The sequence below is a fragment of the Hylobates moloch genome, unplaced genomic scaffold, assembly GCF_009828535.3.
Source record: "Hylobates moloch isolate HMO894 unplaced genomic scaffold, HMol_V3 SCAFFOLD_17, whole genome shotgun sequence".
Classification (NCBI taxonomy): Eukaryota; Metazoa; Chordata; class Mammalia; order Primates; family Hylobatidae; genus Hylobates; species Hylobates moloch.
Window position 1 is genome coordinate 43132635 of NW_026652292.1, and position 14858 is coordinate 43147492.

Consider the following 14858-nt stretch of genomic DNA (forward strand, 5'->3'; position numbering starts at 1 on the left):
AACTTTGTTCTTTTTTTTTTTCAAGATCGTTTTGTCTATTAATTTTACTATATGGGTTTTAGAATCACCTTGTCCAGTTCTGCAGAAAAGGTTGTTGGGATTTTAATAGAGAATTCAGTGAATCTGTAGATCCATTTGGGAAGCATTGCCATTTTGACAATATCATGTCTTTCATCCATGAATGTGGGATGTCTTTCCATTTATTTAGGTCTTTTTAAATTTATTTCCGCAATGTTTTGTAGTTTGCCATGCAAAAATCTCATTCTTCCTTGGTTAAATTTTGTTCACGTATTTTTTTATTGAAACATGTCTCAATTTCTCTCTGTAGGTAGACAAGATAAAAATGAGAAATCCATAAAAATAATTTTTCTTGTTTTGAGTTGGAGTATCACTCTTGTTACACAGACTGGAGTGCAGTGGCGTGATCTCGGCTCACTGCGGTCTCCACCTCCCGTGTTCAAGTGATTCTTGTGCCACAGCCTCCCGAGTAGCTGGGATTACAGGTGTGTGCCACTATGCCTGGATAATTTTGTATTTTTAATAGGGATGGGGTTTCACCATGCTGGGCAGGCTGGTCTCAAACTCCTGACCTCAAGTGATCTACCCTCCTCTGCCTCCCAAAGTGCTGGGATTACAGGCAGGAGCCACCGTGCTTGGCCAAAAGTAAATGTTTTTAATGTAGCTCTTCAGCTATTTTAATGTAGCCAGACTTTTTTCCTAGAAGTCTGAGAATAAGAATACTAAATTTCTAGTCTCAAAGGTATTATTATTATGTTTATAATTTTGGCTATATTAGCTTTTATTTATTCATTTATAAAATGGTACCTGCCAAAGTGCCATCTACTCCTGTCCATTTTAATGTTTTAGCGATTAGTAGTAATAGTAATGTTATGAAGATTAAGTTAAAACAGTAATACTGATAGCAAACACCTCAATGGCATCTATGTGCCAGGTAACTGTTCTAAGTGTTTTCTGTGTATTAACTTATTTAATGAAATTAAATACTGAGTGGGGTGAAGCTTTAAAGGACTGTGATTTTTTGTGTATGTGCGTTTGTGTGTGTATGTGTATGTGTGTGTGTGTGTGTGTGTATATGAAGTCTTTTTGGGTGACATTTGGAAAACTCATAATTTTAATCTAGAGCTCTCAAACAATAGTTATTGTCAATGTTTAATTTTTTTTTTTTTTTTTCCGGAGAAGGAGTCTCGCTCTGTTGCCAGGCTGTAGTGCCATGGCACGATCTTGGCTCGCTGCAACCTCCGGCTCCCTGGTTAAAGCCATTCTCCTGCCTCAGCCTCCTGAGTAGCTGGGATTACAGACATGCACCACCACGCCCAGCTAATTTTTGTATTTTTAGTAGAGATGGGGTTTCACCATGTTGGCCAGGATGGTCTGAATATCCTGACCTTGTGATACTCCCGCCTCGGCCTCCGGAAGTGCTGGGGTTACAGGTGTGAGCCACTGTGCCCGGCCTAATTTTTAAAGATTAAGATATTGATAACTGTATTAATGAACAAAGGGAGGGAGGTGATATCTCTCAACTCTGCTTGTTTGGGCTTTAATTATTTCACCTCTCAATTGAGAAGTTTGAATCCAATGATCTCTAATCTTAGAGTGCCCAGCTGTCATAGTCAGCTATCTAATGGCTTAGATACAATATCTCTCTGTCCTATGTGTGGTATTTGAGAAGAAGGATATTGCAGGGGAAGGCTCTTTGAGGAATTAGATCAAAACTCCACTGAAAGGTGAGCTTGGGGAAGGCAGGGCTTGTGTTTTCCATGTGGAATGTTATATCCCTGTCACAGTACCTGATACACAGTAGAGTTTAAATAAAATGTTTTGTTGAAAAATGAGTGAAGAAATAAACATAAGACTGGAAAGAAGTCATTTTGGGTTTGATATGATTTGGCTGTGTTGCCACCCAAATCTCATCTTGAATTCCCACGTGTTGTGGGAGGGACCCGGTGGGAAGTAATTGAATCATGGGGGCAGGTCTTTCCCATGCTGTTCTTGTGATAGTGAATAAGGCTACAAGATCCGATGGTTATAAAAAGGGGAGTTTCCCTGCACAAGTGCTCCTCTCTTTGCCTGCCGCCATCCACGTACAATGTGACTTGCTCCTCCTTGCCTTCCACCACGATTGTGAGGCTTCCCCAGCCACATAGAACTGTAAGTCCAGTTAAACCTCTTTCCTTTGTAAATTGCCCAGTCTCGAGTATGTCTTTATCAGCAGTGTGAAAATGGACCAATACAGGGTTTTAGTTTCTTTTTAATAGAGAAACGTGTATATGTGGATTGAGTGTGGGGAGAGGAAGGAGTATTATTAAAATGGATATATTTAAATTGATAGAAGCTGTTTCTACTTTTTGTATTTCTTCATACTCATCTTGTATTTCACAACACTGAGCCCTTTGCCTTGCCATCTACCAACTTACTCAGCTTTTTAGCCCAGCCCAGGCATCACCTTTGCTGGTTATCTCTCTACCTCTTTTTTTTTTTTTTTTAATTATACTTTAAGTTCTAGGGTACATGTGCACAACGTGCAGGTTTGTTACATAGGTATACATGTGCCATGTTGGTTTGTTGCACCCATCAACTCGTCATTTACATTAGGTATTTCTCCTAATGCTATTCCTTCCCCAGCCCCCCACCCCAACAGGCCCCAGTGTGTGATATTCCCTGCCCTGTGTCCAAGTGTTCTCATTGTTCAGTTCCCACCTAGGAGTGATCTCTCCACCTCTTATCTCCAGGCAGAGTTGAAGCTTATAACCATCTGTAGTCTAGCACTGATCACATGGTAATGAAATTGTTAGCTTCTGTCGTGTCTGTCCCTTTTACTAGGGTATGAGTATCTTAATGGCCATGTTTTATGTTTTATTTTGATAACATATCTGGCATTTAGCAGGTGTTCAGTTAGCAGTGGTTGAGTGTGTAAATGTGAACCAATACAGAATAAAGATGAGGCAATGACCAACTGACCAGTTGCTTTCCTGAGTGTTTGCTGTGTGTAAGGAATTTTATATGCATTTCTCTTACTTCTCATGACAATCCTTTAGGGTTGGTGTCATCATCATCCTCATTTTACAGATAAGAAAGCAGTCTCTAAGGAATTAAGTAACTTGTGTAAAGTTATGCACCGAGTAAATAGCAAAGCTAAGATTTAGAGCCGGGTTAAGCAGATTTACCTCTTTAGGTTCCTTCCACTAAAATCAGCGTTCTTGGCCAGAAGTTCCAGTAAAAATAATGAGTGAAATAAGATACTGGACATAAGGTGACATCAGGAAAAAAAAGATCTTTGGGATAATGTTTAAAGAACCATTGCTTATGTCTTCTCCAGCAGTGTCAGCAAATAGATTAAAAATTGGGCCTTTTAATATGTCAAAAGGTACAGGCCTGCCCTCTCGGTGGTTGAATTTTCTGTTTAACACAGTAGTAAAATGAGGAACACGTGGGTTTCTAGATCAAGCTACATAGAATAATTACATTTGGGGGCTAAAGACAACATTAGAGCTTATCAGCCTCAGCCCCATTAATCTTACAGTTATCACAAGGCCCACAGAGTTTGTAAGCTTGGTCCTCAGTTGCTTTGTGAGTTAAGGGCAGAGAGTGTTCCTTTACATCATGAGGCTCACTTTATATATTAATAGAAAATTTAGAATAATGGTAGATAAAAGCTTGTCATATTAAAGAGACAAGAGCATGAGAGCTTGGTTGAAATACCATCACTTCACACATTGGAGATAGTATCTCTGAGCTTCTGGCCGCCCTCAGAAAAAAAGAACTTCCTGCATAGGACAGGATTCATCATCAGGGGCATCTCCGAGAAAAAAGGATCCTGTAAGTTGTTTGTTAACTTATGATTCCAAGACTTTGCTAATTTAAGATGCAAATGAATATACAATGGTCCCTCCTTATCTGTGTGGCTTTTGAAATAAGAGTTTTCTTTCAGATTTGTCCAGTGATAGTAGGAGGAACTACAAATGGTGAAAGATCTGAAGTAGATGCTTCTGATACCTTTGAGATTTGGCTTCTGAAGTAAATACCAGCAAGCTAGATAAAGTGAAATCATTGTCATCCCACAGATACTTACCGAATACCCAGTATATTTCAGGCAGTGTTCTGGGTGCTAGATCAGGCCAAATATTATATTTTATTTTGTGTGGTTTGTGTAAGACAGAATACTCAGAGGGAAAAGAAGACTTGGAAATATGCTTTTGAGAAATTGATATGTAACAGAATTGAGATTTATGTATATGTGTAACATGTACACAAACATTAATTTATTTTGTTGTGGGTCCATATTGCTTATATAAGTAAATTTGATTTTCAGAATTTCACACAGCACTGGAAGAAATTGGACATTGACTTATTTTACCAATGTAGCAAGACACTGCACATTACCGCTTTTATAGTCCTTAATAGATTGTAATGTCATGCGTTGTTTTTAAGGTACTCTTTTCCCATTCTTCTCTAGAGCAAAGTTCATGTCTTGTTCATCTTCGTAACCACCTTAGTGCCTCATGCATGGTTCCTAATACATCATGGCTGTGCAGTAAATGTCAGAATGAATAATCATGAATGCCTCAAACTATTTCTGTGGACAAATTAGCTCATGAACTGAAAATGGTAAAAAATGGTTGAGTAAAGAGGAAACATTTGAGGGAAGGAAGAAAATTGACAAGGATAAGAGATGAATGAAACAAGAATGAGGTGGTCAAGAATGCTATCATATATTGTGATAAACTTTTGCTGTGTTAGAAACCATCCAAGACTTAAAGGGATACAACCATTTTATCACCCTCATGGATTCTGGAGGTTAAGAATTAGTGCAAAGTGGGGATGTCAAGGCTCTCATCTTGGAAAACTTTAATGGCTGGGGGTGACTTGAACCACAAGGGGCTGGAATCATCTGAAGGTCTCTCACTCATGTGTGTGGCTTCTAGGCTGAGATGATTTGAAGGCTGGGCTCAGCAGCAATTCTGCAATAGAACTGTATGTGATTTCTCTCCTTGCAGTGAGCTTTTCTCAGTATGGTGGCTGGGTTCCAAGAGGGAGAATATTCAAAGAGCTAGATGTCCAAAAGAATCAAGCAGGGGCTACTTGGGCTTTTATGTCCCAGTCTCAAGACATTTCTACTGTACTGTATTAGTCAAAGGAGTCACAAGCCTGCTCCAATTCAAGAGGAGGTGACATAGACCCATGAGAAGAGTGTCAATGAATTTACAGGTATTTAAAAAAAAGAAAAACAGAAACAGCAGCACTCATATCATAAGTGGACCAGATAATGACAATGATGAATAGAGCAAAGAACAGGAAAGTTCGTTATCAATTTACTTCATCAGAGATGGGACATATGACAATGTCATTAGACACTTTCCAAACAGTAGTTAGATTATGACATACATCCATGATACTTTTTGAGTATAGTTGATAATTTTTATTTGTTAATCATCTATGAGAATGTTTTCTACGAAATTAGTGTTTTTAACAGTTTTTTTTTTTTTTTTTTCCCTGTTAGGGATCAGGTATGTAACGGCTGGCATTTCAGTTTTTGAAATTCTTCATTAACTGAGCTCCACAAGCTTTAGAAATAAGGGCAGATACTTGTCTGGTCAAATGTGCCTTTATGATCTAGTGTGTTCTGCAGTTGCAGTTATGATGCTGACCTTTGGTAATCTTTCTAATGATTCTTTTATAAAAAGTCTGCCATTTGAATATACTCACTTTGCCTGACTGCCCACTGTGCTTTGGCACTTTGTTGGTCTGTAGAGAATCTTCTTTTTATCATGATGTAGACTTGAAAAAGAACTTCAGCTTTCATGAACTTGAACAGGGAAATGGAAAGGACATAGAGGGAAGAGAGGAGTTATAATGAGGACACATGTTGCATTAGACTGTGGTTTTATTTTTGGGAGCTAGAAATCACATATTCCTTTATGTCTGAGAAGAGGTAGCACAGATTACATTAGCACAAGGCTCTGCTGGCTCACAGGAATCGCTGGGACCATTGGAAGGTATTTGTGATGAGGTAGGTAGGGCACTAATAATGGTCCTTGGGGAAGGTGAGCCCACCCACCTTTTTCTTGTGTTATTTGTCTGCTTTGGTGCTTTTTTCCCCCTCCCTCCTTTCTCTTCCTCCTTTTACCCTTTTGTCTTTTTTCTTATCAACTCTGAAGTGTCTGATGACTGGCACATGGAAAACTATGTTATTTCTGTAAATGCGTTTTAAACACTTTTTATTGTGGAAAATTTCAAACATAAGTAAAAATAGGATGATATAAGGAACCCCTAGTACTTATCACTAAACTTCAATAGTTATCAACTCATGAACAAGTTTATTTTGTCTATACTCTTCCATACCGTTCAGATTAGGAAGCAAATCACAGACATTATTTTATCTGTGAATTTTTCAGTATATATCTTTAAAAGATAAGAACTCTGAAAAATATAATCACCATACCATCACACACACACACACACACACACACACACACACACACACACACACACTCTCACACAGCAAATCATAAACAACCGAACACTATCTTAATATCATCAAATCCTGATATCATCAAACAAATATTACCAATGAACCTTAATATCAACAATATTGAGTTAGTATTCAAGTTGCCATAATTGTCTCACACATTTCAGTTGAGAGGTCTCTTAAGACTAAATATATGTCAGACCCTCCTGAATCTCTCTCTTTTATTTTTGTTCTTAAATTTTTTTTGTTAAAGAAAGTTTCTCATTTGTAAAAAAAATTGAATGTACTAATGACTTGGACTCTTCATTCCTATTTTAAAAACATTGAGAAAAGAATATATAGACATGGATGAATGTTTCATATTAAAAATAACTTAGAATACTGTGGCCAAGGAATAAACGTTGATATTTGATTATCTTATATATAATTTCCAAACATTCTTTACTCTGATGCTTTCTCCTAGTAAAAGGCCCTGAAAATCACTGTACCCACAGAGAAATTTGTTTTGTCTTATTTTCACTTGTATTGTTTCCCTCTGCAGTAGCAAGAAATAGACAAATATTCGTTTTATACAAGAAATTCCCTCATCAGAGGAGAATTGGTGTCAGAATTTGCCACTTAAAGTGAATCCAGTTATATTTCACAGTAAATAGTAAAAGAGAAAAAACCTGGTATAATTCAGACTTTATCCTGAAAACTAAAGTGAAAATATGTTTATCTCATATTTAGAACCATTTAGATTATAACTAATTCATAGGAAAAAGAGTGAGTCTAGTATTTTCTTGATATCATTTTCTGACAAAATTTTAATCAAAATTTTGACTTCCTTTATGTGTGAGTTTGTCAGCACAATTTGAAAGAGAGCTCTTTTTTTCAAAAGCATTAGAAAGTTTTACCAGTTTTTGCAAGGGTTTTCCTGTTCCATAGAATAAATGTTAACCCACTATAACAAAGATACCATGATATATAATTTCTAAAATAAGATAGAAATATACTTGTCTCTCACAGAGTAAGTGAACTAGTCTAGCCTTTGCTCCATGAAGTCATTCCAGGATCAGGTTCCATCTCGTTTCTTCCCCACCTTCAGAGTGGTGCTGGGATGCATAAGAGAAGTTGAGTCTGCCAGTGGGAGGCTGGAAAATGCCCTACATCCAGGGAAGTAGCTTGTCTTTAAGTTGAAAATGGCCTGGAAGGAGTACATATAACTTCTACCACACATCCTTTTGGCCTTAACTTAGTGAGATGGCCACACTTTGTGCAAAGAAGGCTGGGAAATATAAATATATAAATACATGTAAATATATAAATTTATATATTTAGATATATAAATTCATATATATATAAATATGAATATATTCCAGCCTATGTGCAGAAAGAAGGGGAGAATGAATTGATGTGTGGGGGTGTGCGTGGGGGGCGTGGGTGGGGAGAGGTAAGAAGCAGTCTGCCACAGTGTATCTTAATATTTTAATTATAAAAATTAGTCTGATTTTGACACCCCTATTGTGTTATTATTATTATGTTTAACTAGCTAACTTTAAGATCTTTATTTCCCAGTGTCATTGAGTGTGGTTGGAGTGGTTCTCCAACAGCACTTCTTGAAATGCCTCATCTTTGGAAGATTTGATATTTTATTTGCAATTGTATTGTTGACTGTTGCCTTTCGCATTCAGTGAGAGATGATGACAGCAAAGAAGCAAAACCTAGTAATGTGGAAGGGATACTTGACTGGGACCAAAGTGGTCAATTGATTAATGGATATTTTAATATTATGACAATTTTTGCTTCTCTCTAGAACCACTTACTTATGAATCTTCTGTATAATAAATAAGTTTGTTAGATTCTTGGAGATATTGCACATAGTATCTTTTCTAAAACTTCTTTGTGCATCCATTGCTCTTTTTATCTCCTTCTTTCTTATGAGAGGGGAGGCCCTCGTTCCTAATTATAGCCAAAGACCCACAGGGAAGACCTGCAGTGTGAGACCCAAACCTGTCTTAAAGGAGTTAAATCAGTGCATATATCTGCATATGGACAATAAGAAACAACTATTCCTAGGGCAGCACTCTCAGTCTGTTTCTAGGTTCGCATGTCCCCTAATCCAGTGCTATAATCACCTACCCTATGGTAGGGGACTGGGGTGGGCGATATAGTATCAGGAGAGATGAGAAATCAGCCGGCCTTTCAACTTTTGCCTTTTGTCCCGAGAGGACTTCTCTTATCCTCTCTTTAGATGCTATTGGTAGTGAAAGATAAGGGTTTTAATAGAGATCTCTTGGTGCTATTCAAGTTGTCTACCTTCAACAGGTTAGCAGATGAATACTCAAAACGTTACAGCCTGATGCGTATCAACTGGCTGAAAGGAGAAATATATAAGACTTTAAGAAAGTACAGGTTATCACATGGTGCTTTTGTTTAATAGCTCAGGAAGACAGAGGTGTACAGTGTTACTTCCTTCTGAGCATGAAAACATTGCCTAATCCTGGAATAGCTCCAATTCATGATGTTAAATGGGGAGCCTAGAATGTACTCTATTTTGATTAAAGTCATCCTAGTATTTTTTTCCTTTGTTGTATTTCTGCTATTTAATCTCCTTTTACAAAAGAGATTTGGGGCTTTAAGCTGAGAGTATATACTGCAGAAGAGTATATGGTAAGATTTATTCTTATATAATAGCTACCCATTTTGGTACTTTTGAATTGAAATATAACCTGATACTGTTGACAGGCACCACAGCGTTTGATTTCTCAGATTAAGGTCAGTTTGATGTTTATTTGCACAAATTTCCTAAAATTGCAAACAAATAGTAATTTTGTCACAAACTTGTGATGAGATTGCAAATGGTAACTTTGTCATAAACCTGTGATGAGATGTGAAATAAGGTCACCTGTTCTGATGTAGAAGTTTGTGAACTGAGGGCTTTAACTAAGTTTTAATAATATTAGGACATCACCAAGTATTAAATTGAATTATATAATATTGCTAATTCTGTAGGTAAAATACTGCTGGATATTGGCAAAATGCGACACATAATATATGACTTAACTTAATAAGATGAGAATTTCAACCTCTAATCACTCTTTGCTTGCTCTTATAAATAGTCCATCCTTTCCCAACTCTGTTATCAGGGCCCTTTTTTTCTTATTTACTATAGTCCATTCCATAATATCATTTGGTAACTCACAGTAACTTTTATTTTCTTTTGTCTCTGATTTTCTTTCCCATTTAGCACCTCTGTTCCCTTGACTTAAAATAGTATGAAAAGTCATATTGACTAGGATAGGCTGTTCTAGTCACCAGTTATTTTTTTAAAAATTATTATTTTCTCTCTCTTTTTTTTTTTTGAGACAGAGTCTCACTCCAACTCCCAGGCTGAAGTGCAGTCACATGATCTAGGCTCACTGCAACCTCTGCCTCTCGGGTTCAAGCTATTCGCATGCCTTAGCCTCCCGAGTAGCTGGGACTACAGGTGCATGCCACCACGCCTGTATTTTCAGTAGAGAGAGGGTTTTGCCATGTTGGCCAGGCTGGTCTCGAACTCCTGGCCTCAAGTGATCTGCCCACCTCAGCCTCCCAAGTGCTGGGATTACAAGCATAAGTCACCGCACCTGGCCTATTTTCTTTTTTTAATTTTATTTTTTAATTGACAAATAATAATTGTACATATTTGTGGGGTATATAGTGATGTTTTGATATGTACAATGCATAGCGATCAGATCAGGGCCATTGGCATATCCATAAAAAAAATTTGTTTTCAGGCAGAATTTTTCATGATGAAAAAGGTTTTAAGATCTGTTGGCTAAAACTGCTGGACTGTGAAACTGAGTATTAGTCAGACATTCAGATTTGCAACGCTGGATAGACAGTATAACTTTGATGGTTTGTGTTTCTCACTGGTGATACAGTGACAGTTTCTGTTGTCTACCTCAGAATATTAGTGTTCAAAGACAATGTGTTAAAATGTTCAGAATTTTAGCAGTTAGCCACCAAGGCAAAGGGAATAGTACTCTTGTGTTCAACTCCAATGAGATAGAAAATGGGCTTATGTTGCAGTCGAGTTTTATTTAAAAAAGATGTTTGTGGCCAGGCGCAGTGGCTCACGCCTGTAATCCCAGCACTTTGGGAGGCCACGATGGGTGGATCACGAGGTCAGGAGATCGAGACCATCCTGGCTAAAACGGTGCAACCCCGTCTCCACTAAAAATACAAAAAAATTAGCTGGGCGTGGTGGTGGGCGCCTGTAGTCCCAGCTACTCGGGAGGCTGAGGCAGGAGAATGGCGTGAACCCGGGAGGCGGAGCTTGCAGTGAGCCGAGATTGCGCCGCTGCACTCACTAGGGGGAGAAAAAGAAAGACCCCCCAAAAAAAAAAAAAAAAAAAAAAAAAAAAGATGTTTGTAATCCTTAGTAACGGCTAGGAGAGAAAGCTGGAATCCTGAAGTTTTGTTTCATCTTCATTTTAAAATTTAGAACATCAAACCTATTATTTTCTTGCTGAGAGAGGACATCGCCTTTCAATTTTCGTATTAAGAGTTTGGTGTGGCGCTTAATGATGCCCTGAAAGTCATAGGTTATCTCTGTTGAAATCTGGAGATTGAATCCAATTGCACTTAGCAGTCTCCTAAACTAGGAGGCTGGAAGTGGCACCTCATTAAACTTTTTCCTTCCGTTCCACCTTCCTTTCCATTAGAGAAGTTGTATAGTGTAGCGAATAGTGTAGACCCTGCAATTGTATTGCCTGAATTAAAGCCTGGCTCTTATTCTTACCTTGTGATGTGTAAAATGTAGACAGTACTAGTACATACTTCAGAAGGTTGTTGAGAGAATGAAGTGATTCAATACCTTGAAAGTGCTTAGTGATAGGGACAGTGCCAAGTAGTAAAAGCTTAATAATGATAATGATTTTTATTATTTTTCTGTGTGAATAGTAATTCCATAGGGATACTCTCGGATTCTCCTATGGTCTGCTTATTCCTCCGGATTTCACTGATCTTATCAAAAGGTTATTAGATTGACCTCTCAGGACAATGATGTTTACTTTTAGGAAAATCTACCCTCAGCCTCCTCCCCGATTTTGGTCCAGATTTCACAGCATTTAGCAGGTATTTCATAGTTTGTAGTTTGGGATTGAAGGCTGTCTTTTTATTTCTTTGAAGATGGGATTCTCTTCCTCTGGTTTTTATGTTGTATTATTTAGGGTAGAAGAGTAGAACATATACCTTTCCACTGCTATTCTCCAATGATATTCTGATTCTCAGAGGGAATAATTTTCATTTTTTCAAACTTTTTCATCTCATTGTATCTTATTAAACAAAAATTATGAGAGGCCATTGTTTTGGACTGAGCTCCTGTACTAGGCCCCAACAAACCAGACCAAACAGAAATGGAGTCACCCATGCTAAATGCTGCATAATCAAACTGAAGCTTTAAGGGAGCAGGTAGATCCCCAAATAGACCATTTTTCCCCCTGAAAACAGGAGATTACAGTCTATGTGAATCAGTGTAATAAGGAAGTCCCCTCTGTTTTAATCTTTACCAAAAAAAGTAACCTGAAGTAACTTGATATTACTAATCAGCTTTTTTTTTTCTATTACTCTGTTTCCTTGTTCCCACCTTATAAAATCCATGGTTCTGCCCTGGCCCAGTGGGAGCTCTCATTCTATTTTACAGAATAGAGGCTACCCTGCCTCATGAATTGTGAGTAAAAGTCACTTTTACTAAATTTGTTGTAATTTTGTCTCTTGACGGTCTCTAAACATGCTTTACATTGCTACTTCTTGAGTTTTCAATTGTAGATATTATTTATTGGTTTCCTCCTCCTTCTCCTCCTCTACCTTTTCCTCCTTCTCCTCCTACTCCCATGGAGGAAATAGCTCTCTTTCGTCAAGTACTCCCCCACCCACACGGGCGCATTCTTCCTGCTCTCACACCCAATATATTCATATTAGTGGTAAGATTATCACTATTGTTTACCTGATTATGACGGTGTGTAGATGTTCTTTGTGGCAGAACTCTGTAGCATACCTGTGATTATTTTTCCTTTTCTAAACAATTTTTTGTTTTCCCTTGGAATTATTTTGTTTTTAAAATTGGCTAAATTTTACTAACTTTTATAAATCTTCTCCCCATACATTCAGTTTTGTCTCCTAGAAGAATTCTTTGGAAGAGCCTCCTTACTTGATCCAATTTGGGCTGGTTGTACTTTCGGTGTCATTCATTTTGGGATTTCCCTTCATCATCTATTGGGGGAGGGGGTCCCTTTACCTCTTTCTTATGTTGGAATGTTTGTTTCTTACATTCTTGTGGTTTTTGCTTTTTTGGCTTCCTGCTTTGTTTTGGTATTTTGGCTACATCCCCAAGTAGCTTTTTGAGAAAGGTGAATAAGAGATAAAATTGTTAAAGCCTTGTGCATATTTGAAAAACGTCTTTATTCTCCTGTCACTTCATTGGCACTTTGGCTGAGTATAGAATTTTTGATTAGAAATCACTTTCTTTTCTGAGTTTTTCTTCATTGTCTTCTACTCTCTGGCATTACCCTTGATGATTACCGTTCTGAATTTTGATGCTTTCAATGAAACTTACATTTAAGCTTGCTTAATATTTGGCTTATCCCTATAGTTGTGAAATTTTACAAGAGTTGCCTTAATTTGGTAGTATTTCAATCTGAAAATAACCTTCAGTTTGAAGAAATTTTCCTAAAAATTTTCTTTGATTGTTTTCTCATTCTGTTTTCTTTGCTTTCTCTTTCTGGAACTTCTGGTTTTTAGATGCTGAACTTTCTGAATGAGTTCTGTAATTTCATTATGTTTTCTGTTTCTTAATTAATTAATTTATTTTTTTTTTGGGAGAGTTCCTCAATTTTATGTTCTAACTTTTCCATTGAGTTTTTAAGTTCTGCTATTTTATTTTTGATTTCTAGTAGCTCTCTATTTCTTATTTTGGCTGTATCTTGACCTTGTTTCATGCATGTATTTCCCTTAATTCTTTGATTTTGTTGAGTTTTTTTTTTTAACATTTTCTTTTCTTCTGTACAACTTTTGTTTCTTCCAACTTGCCTTTTTTTGCATTTGTTCTTTGACCTTGGATTCATATTATAATTTTTCCTCAATTGTCTGGTGATCCTTGGCTTTCTCTCATTTATCAGAGTGGGACTTTAAAAAGTCAGTTGAGCTGGGCGTGGTCACGTGCATCTGCAGTTTCAGCTACTTGGGGAGGCTGAGGCAGGAAGTTCACTTATGCCCAGGAATTTGAGTCCAGCCTGGGCAACATAGCCAGACCTCGTCTTTAAAAAAACAAAAAAACAAAAAAGTGTCGATTGGAAGCTTCATGCATGGTAGTGGGCCTTGCTGGCTGTGGGCTTAACTATAGGGTAGTCTGGCTGTGCCATTTTTTTGGGAACACTTGTATGTCTGTGTCCTCAAGACTTTTCCGTTAGTCCATCCCTGATGTCCTGGAGCCAGATGGGAGAAGAGAGCTGATTAGCCTCATCATTGATATGGACACTTATACAGTTTCACTTAAGCTCCTCCTTTTCAGTGTGGTATTCCCAGCTGCAGCTGTACTTAGTCTCTCCCAGGATAGAGACCCTGTGTTTTATAGTCTTCTGAAATAAACCTCTAGTTTTCTCCCAGAGTTGAGGAGGGTTAGTCACCTAGATCTGTGGCATGGAAGTGGAGAGGATCGGGGACTCTGTTTATTAAACTGATTTGCCAACAATTCTTTTGCTTTAATTCCTTCTTCATCACCACTTCTAGTGATACCATATTCTTCAGATTCTTGAGCTATTTGGAGGTTTTGCAGAAGAAATTGGGTTGTTTCCAGGCTTCCCCTCGGCGAGACCTGCCACATATTTATTGTTTTCCAGTTTCCAAAATTCTATTGTTGTTTCCTTTTTTGTTTTCTATTTCCTTGAGAGTCAGTTCCTTAACAACAACAACATAACTGTTTTTAATAGAATTTCAGGAAGGAGCCAATGCGAAGTGTGCATTCAACACTCTCTCTTTGGCTGGAAGTCTACATGAGGAGACTTTTCCTTCATTTGTATCTCTCTGAAATTTAGTAGTTTTCTTGGCCAGGACTTCCCATTGGCCAATGAATTATAACAACAGTGGTGAACTTTTATTGTATGGGATAGAAGGGTAGGGAAAGCCCGTAAGTAGGAACTAGGAGACTTTTTTCTAGTCTTGGCTTGTGTGACCTTGAGTAAGCCATTTAACTTTTCTGAACTTCAGTTTCTTGAGGGAGATAGATGGTGACTAAGATTCCTTTCAACTTAAATGGTATGATTCTGTATAAGACTGGTAATCACACATAGAAGTCAGATAAGGTGTTTTTTTTGTTTTTTGTTTTTGTTTTTTGAGACAGAGTCTCGCC

General features: G+C 37.6%; 1 protein-coding gene across 3 annotated transcripts in view; it reads left to right on the forward strand.

Annotated features, from left to right (window-relative positions):
- The window catches only part of TEC (tec protein tyrosine kinase), a 140881-nt gene that overhangs the window by 25445 nt on the left and 100578 nt on the right, over window positions 1-14858 (forward strand). The window contains exon 1 of one of the 3 annotated variants that reach the window (XM_058430043.1): window positions 2114-2169. The exons of the other annotated variants lie outside the window; for them this stretch is intronic. The gene's annotated coding sequence lies outside the window, so the exon portion shown is untranslated. Of the gene's footprint in view, window positions 1-2113; window positions 2170-14858 lie in introns of those variants that run through there. 3 annotated transcript variants of the gene reach the window in all.